This window comes from Heloderma suspectum, chromosome 1 (assembly GCF_057233095.1).
Source record: "Heloderma suspectum isolate Gila_16-S chromosome 1, 16-S_ref, whole genome shotgun sequence".
Classification (NCBI taxonomy): Eukaryota; Metazoa; Chordata; class Lepidosauria; order Squamata; family Helodermatidae; genus Heloderma; species Heloderma suspectum.
The window spans coordinates 242,109,541-242,118,946 of record NC_139458.1 but is presented as its reverse complement, the minus strand read 5'-3'; the positions used below and the strand labels follow the sequence as shown (position 1 = coordinate 242,118,946).

The 9,406-nt window shown below is 42.8% G+C and overlaps 1 protein-coding gene across 17 annotated transcripts in view; it reads right to left on the bottom strand.

Moving 5' to 3' along the window:
- SUPT3H (SPT3 homolog, SAGA and STAGA complex component) overlaps positions 1–9,406 on the bottom strand; it is a 479,638-nt gene that overhangs the window by 282,605 nt on the left and 187,627 nt on the right. The window lies entirely within an intron of this gene.

Below are 9,406 nucleotides of genomic sequence, written 5' to 3'. Positions count from 1 at the left end.
CACTGATAGCCTTTTCCTCCAGGAATCTGTCCAACCACCTTTTGATGTCATCCAAACTGGTGGCCATCACTATATCCTGTGACAGTGAATTCCACAACTATGTGCTTTGTGAAGTACTTCCTTTTATCTGTCCTGAATCTCCCACCAATCAGCTTCATAGGATGACCCCGGGTTCCACTATTTTTAGAAAGGGAGAAAAAGGTCTCCCTATCCACATTCTCCACACCATGCATAATTTTGTACACTTCTATCATGCCTCCCCTTACCCTCCTTTTTGCCAAGCTAAACATTCCCAGCAATTGTAACCTTCTCTCAAGGGGAGATGCTCCAGCCCTTGATCATTTTAGTTGTCCTTTTCTGCAACATGTTCCAGCTCTACAATATCTTTTTTTAGGTGTGGTGACCAGAGCTGTACACGGTATCCCAAGTGTGGCCGCACCATAGATTTGTATAGGGGCAGTATGATACTGGCAGTTTTATTCACAATTCCTTTTCTAATTATGCCTAACATGGAGTTTGCCTTTTTTATAGGGATGTCAGAGAATTTCTCCACGAATCTCGGGGAGGCCGAATGCCAGCGCATTCGGCCCCCCGAAATTGGTGGAGAAATGGTCTGCTCCCCCCCCACCGGGACGGGACTTACCTTGTGCGAATGTCCCTGGTGGAGGCGGCTCTGGCGGCGGTTCGGCAGGGGCGGCTGCCGGTCTTCCGACCGGCTGCCGCCGCCGCCATTTCCAAGTTAAAAAAAAACCAAAACACATGATAGGCTACGTAAAGATTTACGTAGCCTATCACGGCTAGATTTTTAAAAAACACCGTGATAGGCTACGTAAATGTTTACGTAGCCTATCACAGCTGAGTGAAAAAAGAAAAAAAAACCCGCGCGTACGCAAATGGCGGCGCCCATGGGTGCCGCCATTTGCGTTCCTTATTTTGGCACGTGTAGTCTACGTAAACATTTACGTAGACTACGGCGAAAATAAGGGGAACTCTTACATGTTTATGTACACTACACGTGCCAAAATAAAGAACGCAAATGGCGTTGCCCATGGGCGCCGCCATTTGCGTACACGCGTTTGTTTTTTTAAAGTCAGCCGTGATAGGCTACGTAAACATTTACATAGCCTATCACGGCTGACTGCAGGGACACAAACGGCGGCGGCTATGGCTGCCGCCATTTGCGTCCCAGCAGGACAGGATTCGCAGCGGGAGGGATGGGGCGCCTCCCCCGCGGCCAGAATTTCAGGGGGGAGGAACGGGGCGCCTCTCCCCGGCCAGAATTTCGGGGGGAGGGACGGAGCGCCTCCCCCCCACCGCGAATCAACTTTCGGGTTCAGGTAAGTGACTTTCGTACATCCCTACTTTTTTACAGAGGCTGCACACTAGGTTGACATCTTCATGGAGCTGTCCACCACAACCCCAAGAACTCTTTCCTGGTCAGTCACTGCTAGCTCAGATCCCATCAGGCTATACTTGAAGTTGGAATTTTTTGCTGCAATGTGCATCACTTTCCACTTGCTTACATTGAACTACATTTGCCATTTAGATGCCCATTCTTCCAGTTTGGAGAGATCCTTTTGGAGCTCTTCACAATCCCTCGTTGTTTTAACCACCCTAAATAATTTGGTGTCATCTGCAAACTTGGCCACTTCACTGCTCACTTCTAATTCCAGATCATTTATGAACAGTTTGAAAAGCACTGGTCCCAATGCAGTTCTTTGTAGGACCCCGCTATTTACTTCCTTCCATTCAGAGAATTTACCATTTATTCCTACTCTGTTTTCTGTTCTTTAACCAGTTACTGATCCATAAGAGGACCTGTCCTCTTATTCCATCACTGCTAGGTTTGCTCAGGAGTCTTTGGTGAGGGACTTTGTCAAAACCCTTTTGGAAGTCCAAGTAGACAATGTCTACCAGATCACCCCTGTCCACATGTGTACTGACATTCTCAAAGAACTCTAAAAGGTTAGCGAGACAGGACGTACCTTTGCAGAAGCTGTGTAGATTCTTTTTCAGTAGGGCTTTTCCTTCTATACACTTACTAATTTTATCTTTAACCATGCCTTCAACCAATTTACTTGAAACAGCCATTAAACTAACTGGCCTGTAATTTTCCAGATACCCCCTGGATTCCTTTTTGAAAACTGGCATTACATTGGCCATCTTCCAGTCCTCTGGTACTGATCTTAGGGACATGTTGCATATTTTGGTTAGATGATAAGCAATTTCATATTTGAGTTCTTTGAGAACTCTAGGATGGCTACCATCTGGGCCTAGTGATTTATTTGCATTCAATTAATCCATAAGGTTGAGAACTTCATTTTTGGTCACCACTATTTGCCTCTGTTCCTCAGACTCCCTTCCTGAAAACATCATTTCATGCACAGGAATCTGTCCTATATCTTCTGCAGTGAAGACCGATGAAATGAATTCATTCAGCTTCTCTGAAATCTCCTTGTCCTCCTTCAGTACTCCTTTAACTCCATTGTCATCCAGTGGTCCAACTGCCTCCATAGCTGGTTTCCTGCTTCTGATATATTTAAAGAATTCTTTTTTGTTGGCCTTGATGTTGTTAGCGATATGTTCTTCAAAATGCTTTTTTGCATCTCTTATTGCCTGCTTGCATCGCCTTTGTGCAAGCTTGTGCTCCCTTTTGTTTTCCTCACTTGGGCAAGACTTCCATTTTCTGAAGAAAGCTCTCTTTTCTCTAATAGGTCCCTTAACACTGCTTGTTAACCATGCCAGTGACCTCTTGGACTTTGTGCTACCTTTTCTAACCTGTGGTATACATTTTAGCCGGGCTTCTATTATTGTGGTTTTGAGTAATCTCCAAACATTTTGAAGGGATTTGATCCCCTTTTAACTTCCTTTTCACCAGTTCCCTCATTTTAGAGAAGTTTCCTCTTTTGAAGTCAAATGTGACTGTGTTGGACTTCCTGGGCAATTTTCTACTTAAATATATATTAAATCTGATAGCACTGTGAGCACTGTTTCCAGTTGGTTCAACATTTATATCTCGTACTAGGTCCTGGGCAACACCACTCAGGATAAAATCCAAGGTCGCTTCCCCTCTAGTTGGTTCCATGACCAACTGTTCTAGGGCACAATCGTTTAAGGCATTGGGAAATTTAACCTCTTTCTCGTGGCTGGAACATGCATTTATCCAATCAATGTGGGGGTAACTGAAGTTGCCCATTATTACAACACTTCCTTGTTTGGAGGCCTCCCTGATTTTGTTTTCCATTTCAAGGTTCTAAGCATTCTGGTCTGGGGGCCAATAGCATGTTCCCAGCACTAAATTAATTTTGGAGCTTGGTATTGTCACCCGCAGCGCTTCTATTGCCTACCCTTTTTTTAGGTGTTCTAGTCTGCTCGACAGTATGCCCTCTTTGATGTACAGGGCAACACCTCCCCCAGTACGCCCTTCCCTGTCCTTCCTATAGAGTTTATATCCAGAGATGACCATATCTCACTGGTTCTCTCTGCTCCACCAAGTTTCTGTTATGCTCACTATATCCACGTTTTCCTTTAAAATCAAGTAATCCGACTCTCCCATTTTGACTCGGAGGCTTCTAGCATTTGCATACACAGTATCCCTCCCCAGATGCCTCTGGTGTGCGCATCTTTTGCCATGGGATGTTGGCCCCTTTGATTGGCTTTTATGTTCTACCATGTACTCCTGGCCTATTTCCTCCCCTTCTACATTTGGGCAATCAAAAACATTTTCATCTTCATCCCTTTGGAATGATTTAACCTGAACCAGATGCTTCCCAGCTCCTGTTGGCTTTCCCCCAGGGTTTAGTTTAAAAACTGCTCTACTACCCTTTTTATGTTTAGCGTCAGCAGTCTGTTTCCATTTTGGTTCAAGTGGAGTCCATCTTGGCTTGTCCCAAAATGTTCCCCCAGTGCCTAACATATCTGAACCCGTCCTCTCTGCACCACCGTCTCATCCACACATTGAGACTCCTCAGCTTTGCCTGTCTAGCTGGCCCTGAGTGTGGAACAGGTAGCATTTCAGAGAAAGCTACCTTGGTGGGCCTGGATTTCAACCTCCTACATAGTAATCTAAATCTGGCTTCCAGGACCTCACAACTACATTTCCACACAGTGTTGGTACCAACATGGACCACGACCATGGACTCCACCCCAGCACTATCTACTAAGCTATCTAGATGGTGAGTGATATCCACAACATTCGCACCAGGTAGGCAATTCACCATGCGGTCTACATGCCCATCAGAAACCCAGCGGTCTATGTGTCTAATGATGGAGTCTCCCACTACCACAAACCCACCTCCCCCAGGAGGCACATCCTCGGTGTGAGAGGATATTTGTTCATCCTCCAAGGAATGGGTCCCTTCTAAGGGATCATTTTCCTCTTCCTCAGAATGATGCCTGCCTTCCTTCCCCAAGACTCACATTCTCTGTGACAGCAGAGGAGCTGTCACCCTGGGAGTGGGACACAGTTAATAGATTCCCGAAGGTCTCATCCACCAACCTCTCTCCTTCTCTTAGCTTCTCCAGGTCAGCAGTCTTGTTCCTTGAGAGCCAGGAGCTCATTACCCTCACCACACGTGTGTGTGTATGTCTCAGAGTGAACTAATAAGCAGTGACAGTGACACTGAAGGTGCCCCAACAACTGTAGTGGAAGGGAGTTGAAACAGATGAGTGGTTGTCAGCATATCATGCACAGTTCTTTGGGTTGCTAAAATTAATTAGGGCACAACCTTAGGACAGCCAGTATTCCCCATACTGACTGGGGAATTCTGGGAGTTGTAGGACTTTTTTCTGCCTAAACCTGCAAAGGCTTGCACCCTTACTATCTCAACAGTTTTCAGTACCTTAATTTTTTTTCTTAAAATCTAAACAATGTAAAGGAAGGACATGCTGTTGTCTTCACATTTGTACAAGTATTCCAATAAAAATTTCTATATAACATTTAAATAATCTCAAGTGTGCTTTAATTTTTTTCCTCCAATGCTTCAGGTCAAATACTTCTGGATTATTGGGACAAAAAATCAACATGGAGTAGTAGTATTTTTAGCTTTACTATTTATTAAATACAAGTAAACTAAACATGCTAAATTAGATCTCTCTAGGGTTACGGTTGGTGATGCTACATCCTAAGCCCCTGTAGCGTATGAACAACAGGAGGTTAGGAATAGGACTGTGGTCCTTGTAGCATGAGCTTGTGAAGGTAACTGCCTATTTTATCAAACATGCCTAAATAGCCTTCTCCTATATTGTGAAATATATTATAATTTTTTCAATATTCAAATTTACAGCTCACTGGCAACTCACAAATCACTTCTTGTGTAGTCCCCACTGACGTCAGTGGTACCTTATGAGATTAATACTACTTGAATTCTCTTGAATTCTCTTTTTCCAAAGCTTGAAATTAAAAAAAGGACTAAAAAAACAAACCAACAAAACCAACAGAGAAACAATGTAAAGAAGAATCACTCAGTAGGTGATCTGCACAGCATATATATTAGTATGAGAGTAGCAGGGGAATAAGTGATACCATCTTTAGAATATACACGTATTTTATTCTCATGTTTTACATTTTGGATATTAAGTTGCCTTTGAGACCATTCATGGAAAACCAGAGGATTTTAATTAAATAAATAAATGAACAAACAAACAAACAAACAACCTAACTTGTTTTTTCTTGGTCTATGTCAGCTTCTTCAAAACAGAGCATTCCTTGCTCTGGTACAGCAAAATGAAAATTGAACCTATCTTTAAATTTGGTCCCCATAAACAATCTATGCTGCATATCACCCATTTTTAAAAATAACTACTTACATAGTACCTAAGAATATGTTAAGCAAAATGTTACAGTCTCACATTAGAATGATTTAGGATGCAATCCTATGTCCCCTAGACAGTGTCTGGGGGACATAGGATATTTCAGTTTCTGGTATCTGAGGTCAAAACCAGAAACTGTGCTCCCTGCCCCCTCCTCCTTGTAGTTGGTATGGTTCTTCCCCATCTCTGTGCTTGGAAACGGAGCATGGAGATGGGGAAAGGGGGGGGTCCTGGGGGGGAGGAGACTGTGGAAGCCACTTTATGCAGCTTCCTATGTGCTGCATGCCCCCACCCCCGCTTTGAAGCTCCCTGGCTAGATAAGCAAAATCACCTATCTAGACAAAAATTCAGAGCGGCCAGAGCACAGAGGCGAGGATCAATTCTGTGCTCCAGCCGCCCTGCGCTGGATATTCGGCAGCCTCCAACTTCGGAGGCTGCCAACTATCAAGATAGGATTGCGTCCTCCCTTGAATAACAATAAATCAAGATTTATATATTTTCTTAATTGTAGTTGTTTTTAAAATAGCTAAGTAGAGTTCAAAAATACACAATTAGAGGAAATGGCAGTATGCAACTTTCATTTGCATAATGCACAAATTGTTCCTAATGAAGAATCTAAAATCTCTTATAACAGGATATGGGGGAGGGAGAGTTGGAGCTCTCCAACTCTCCCTCCCCCATAAAGGCATTCAAGTGACTAGTTTCATCCAAAAGTATTGCCTTACATTGGCTAAAACGATCATTCAAGAGATCTGAATGAAAGTTTGAAAATAACAGAATTCTGGCTTCTTAAGAGTTTTACTGGGTAACACTGCTTTACTTATAGGCACGGTTACCACTCTGACTTTATAGGGACTCTTACCATTCTAAAAATACTGTCCCACAGCTGTTTAAAATTTATTTTTTTAGACGATAGCACCACTGTTTGGTTGTTTCCAATTTCTAAAACCACAAATAGTAAAAGTGTACTCAGTCTACTGCAAACATAAATAGCAAATGCACGCTTCAGCACTTTTAAAAGGATATGGAAATTGGCAACAAAAATGCAGTTCATGTTGAAAATTTACGACGGTCTTGCCATATTTCTTCAGAAATACAATCAGGTAAAATTAGGAAGATCTCTACTAGCTGGGTGGCATTTTTGCATTGATGTGTTTCTCTTTAAAAAAAACAAACAAACCCTGAAAGACATTCATTATGCAATTTCTGGCACTTGATAAAATACAGCAATGGTACCTTTGCTAAAACCACACGCTCTACACTTATGTTTAGCATTACACAAACTTCTTTCACCTTAGATATCCCCTGGCATTAATACATTCAATCAGAATCCTCCCATATTTAGGGGAAGGGCCATAGCTTAGTGGTAGAGCACATGCTTTGCATGTGCAAAGGTCCCAGTTTCAATCCTTTGCATCTCCAGGAAAGGCTGGAAAAATGCCTGTCTGAAACACGGGAGAGCCACTGACAGTCAGTGTAGACAAGACTGATCTAAATGGACCAATAAACTACAAATAAAATACATATACCACAAGCAGTCCTTTAGCAGCATTAAGCTCAAGGTAGTTTTTCATATATAACATCACCAAAACGGTCCAGCTAATCTTTGGGGAGGGATATCTTTTACCCAATTTGGCTAATGTGACATTTTATTGTTTTAAGCATATTACAATCACAGGAAATCACAACATGCTTTCATAAGGTTTTAAGTAATTTAGGGTGCAATCCTGTGCATGTTTGGACAGAAGAAAATCCTACAACTCCCAGCATTCCCCAACCAGCATGGAGTTGTAGGACTTTTTCCTGTCTAAACATGCATAGGATTGAGCCTTTAATAGCTTTAGCAACCAGATTTTCCCAGACACCACTGGATTGGATCCAGCCACATTACTGGTCAACACTCTTGAGGTGCCACACCCTCTTACCTATGATCCTACACATATATACCGCATACTCACCATGTAGAGCTTAACCCTACCACTTTATAAAAGCTGAGCATGGATGGAGAGAAGGAGTGACAGAACACTATCTGAGAAAGATGTGAGGAGTCTTCTAGTATGTATCCACATACTGTTCTTCCAAAAATCTCCTGCTAGCCTAGAATATAGCATCCAAAGCTTCTGGACAAATTTATCTTGGTAGCAGCCAGTTGTAAGCAAAGATCTACAGCAGTAATATAACTCTTGCAGAAATATATTGCCTTTTCATGAGTTGTAAACCCCAGTAATATGGGGTAATATGCTTCTTTATCTGTTGGGGATGTGGTACCAAGTAATTATTGTGATTTTAATAATATTTTATAAAAGACATACATCTGAAGTGAAAGGCCATAAAAACTGTTTTGTCCTGCCCCAATTTTAGGAGAGAGGAGATCAGACAGAGAGAGCAACTTTTGAATCCAATTTTACTTTCCACACAACAGCTGATCTAGAAGTGAAAACAGTGCTCATCCCTCTGTCCACAAACTGCACAATAAGGGGATGTATTAGGTCAGAGACGATGTGCCAAAGGACTGTCCCCAAAGCAATCATTTGGGGGATAGAGGGAACTGAACTCCAGAGAACCAATTAGTAAGAAGACCCTGAGGAGGCCAACACTGGGGGTCCAAGAGCTCTCCAGACACAACTAGCTCCCTCAGGCTTGTTGCTAATCAAAAAAGAGGGAAGCCTCATGCAAGAGTGGAGGAGAGAGAGCATGACCCCCATGGCTCATCCACAATCCTCCAAGCCATGGTTTGGGGGTTTATCTGAATTGAGCCACTGAGTTCTTGTTCAGTATTATTTTAAACATTAAAACATACATCATTGGCTTCAGAAGGACAGTCTTGAACCCAGTGGTGTCCGGAGCATGTAGCTATGATGTCAGAGCATGCTGTTTGCATTCCCAGAACATTGAAGACTTTTGCAAATATATCTCAGGCAACCATGAGAGCTAGAAATTTGTTTTATTATCTGTAAATGAAAGCCAAGGTTCTAAGATTTCTACCCCACCTGTCATATTCTGGGCACTCTTTGACTACGAGTCAGCCAATGTTAAGCATATTTAAGTCTCACTGGGATCACTGGCTTATGTCCATTATGCCAACTCACATGCAGCCATCAACCTGTGCAGTTACGTTACTGAGCTGCCTTGAGCACTATTTTTCGTGGAAAGGCAGGACATTAATTAATTAAATGAATGAATGAATAAACCAGTGAAAGCTACAGTAAAGTTCTTTGAACATAAAACAACATGAACAATTTATTTAATTTGCACACCATGCTTGTGGCTGGAAAACTCTCAGGAAGCCAGCAGCGTGCATCAAGAATTGTCAGGATGTTACAGCGGGACTCCCCAGCATCGTTCTACCCAGCAGCTCCAGGAAATCAGAGGGCAGGACGACTCTTGAGGATGCTCAATGTAGCACCAGCTTTTCCAGAGTCACCCAATCTGGCAGCTCCTTGGGAAGCTAGTGTTGTTTGCTGCCCCTTCAGTCAACACACTTCTGGCCAGGGACAGCTCTTGGCATCTGCTGTTGGGGATATTCCCTGGCAGCATGAGAAGTGCACACTTGCACAACTCTTTGTTCTGTTTTTTTGTGATGTAGGGGTCTCCT